Source organism: Lathyrus oleraceus, chromosome 1 (assembly GCF_024323335.1).
Source record: "Lathyrus oleraceus cultivar Zhongwan6 chromosome 1, CAAS_Psat_ZW6_1.0, whole genome shotgun sequence".
Classification (NCBI taxonomy): Eukaryota; Viridiplantae; Streptophyta; class Magnoliopsida; order Fabales; family Fabaceae; genus Lathyrus; species Lathyrus oleraceus.
This window is the reverse complement of record NC_066579.1, coordinates 376,881,346-376,883,571: the sequence shown is the minus strand read 5'-3', so window position 1 is coordinate 376,883,571 and position 2,226 is coordinate 376,881,346.

Sequence of the window (2,226 nt, the reverse complement as noted above, 5' to 3'; positions counted from 1 at the left end):
AGACGGTCGCTTTCAAGGAGAATAAGGGATGTCTACGGTGGTCCCAGAGACTTATGTCTCTCACTAATGATGATATCTCTTGGTATGATCGCGTGTATGATACAGTTCAGATCATTGATTATTGTGGTGAATTCCCTAATGTGCCTCTTCTTGGTACATGTGGTGGGATCAACTACAATCCTATCTTAGCACGTCGTCAGCTTGGGTTCCCCCTAAAGGATAAACCTCATAATATTCTATTAGAAGGTGTATTCTTTCAGGAGGGTAAAGATCCCCAAGGCCTGAAAGCCAGGATGGTCCGCGCTTGGCCCAAGGTTCACAAGAAGGGTAGAAATGAATTGGGTCCGAAGAACTGCATTGCTTTGGAGCCATATACTTCTTGGGTCAGACAGAGAGCTTCTGAATATCTTATGCCGTATGATTATCCGAGACCTACACCGTTGGTTGCGGCTGGGCCTTCAACCCTCCCTAACCAAGATGTAGAGGAGTTGAGAGAAGAAGACCTTTCATGTGCCTGGATCCGTGAAAGAGAAGAGTTGCTTCAGCAAATCAAGGAGAAGGACGCTCTGATCGAGTTTCTCGAGCATCAGGTCATAGATGATCCGAATGATACCTGGACTTCTCTGCTTCCTCAGTCTTCCAAGTTCTGGAAGAGGAAGTATGATCGACTCGCTAAGGAGAAAGCGGATATGGAAGCAGCCTATGAGAGAGAGATCAAGAAGCTTTGTGTATCTCGTCTTCCAGCATCTCGAGCTTCTAGGGATCCATAGGATGTTTATTTTCCTTTTCCCTTGTAATAATCAAAAATGCTGTACTTCTTTGTCTCGAATATATATTTGATGAGATATTTTCCATATGCTATTAAATGCTTTAAATTTCAAAATTGCAAATAGAACCCTAAAAGTTCCTTGAAATAAAAAACAAAGCATATGCACAAGCATTGCATACATCATTTTGCATAAGCAGGTTGTTCCGGTCTTCTTGTCTGTGGCCTAACTCTGTGCTCTTCATTTATTTTGAAGACAAGCTGACTCACCTGTACTATACCAGAGCCAATTCTGCAAGAGTGATGGATCAACTTGAACAAGAGAACAGAGAGCTGAAAGAAGAGGTCGCCAGATTGGGTGCTCTGATGGAGCAATTGTTGGCTGCTCAACATCAACCTTCTCCACCTCCTGCAACTCCTCTCCAGAGGATGGTGATATCAGAGGTTGCTTCTTCAACTGTGCCTGCCACTAGTGCTCATTTCCTGCCGAATGCCATGCCAGCCGGGTTTCCGTGGGGTACGCCTCCAGGTTTCATGCCAGATATTCCAGCTCCTACTTTTGCTTCCATGCCGGCATCTAGCCCGGTCCTTGCAATGCCTCCTCCTGTCGTGCATACCATTCCCAGGGTAGACGACACCATCTATCATTCTGAGCCGTCTGAGGGCCCATATGTTAATGAGAAGATGGATGCTATGAATGACCAATTCCTCGAGCTCCGTAAGGAATTGAAGACCCTCCGAGGGAAAGATCTGTTTGGCAAGTCTGCTGCTGAACTTTGCCTGGTTCCCGGTGTGAAGATTCCAGTCAAGTTCAAAGTCCCTGACTTTGAAAAATATAAGGGGAACACCTGCCCTCTCTCCCACCTGGTCATGTACGCCAGGAAAATGTTGACTCAGACAGATAATGATCAGCTTCTGGTCCATTATTTTCAGAATAGTTTGTCCGGTGCGGCTCTTCGTTGATATATGAGCCTTGTAGCGCAAACATCCGATCCTTCAACGATCTTGGCGAAGCCTTCGTCAAGCAATATAAATATAATGTTGATATGGCGCCTGACCGTGATCAACTCAGGGCCATGTCTCAGAAGGATAAAGAGACATTTAAGGAGTACGCCCAGAGGTGGCGAGAGTTAGCAGCTCAGATTACTCCTCCGCTGGAAGAGAAGGAGATGACTAAGATCTTCCTGAAGACTCTTAGTTCATTTTATTATGAGCGGATGGTTGCGAGTGCTCCCTCTGATTTCACCAAAATGGTGAACATGGGGATGCGTCTGGAGGAAGGTGTCCGTGAAGGACGGTTGGCTAAAGATGAGAGCTCTTCTAAACGGTATGGGGCGTTTAAGAAGAAAGATGGGGAGGCACATGCTGTGCAATCCCATGCTAAACCAAGAAGACCCTCTGTTAAGAGGAAGCCTGTGCGTCATGCCAGCGGTCAGCACCAGGTGGCTAGTGTAGCACCT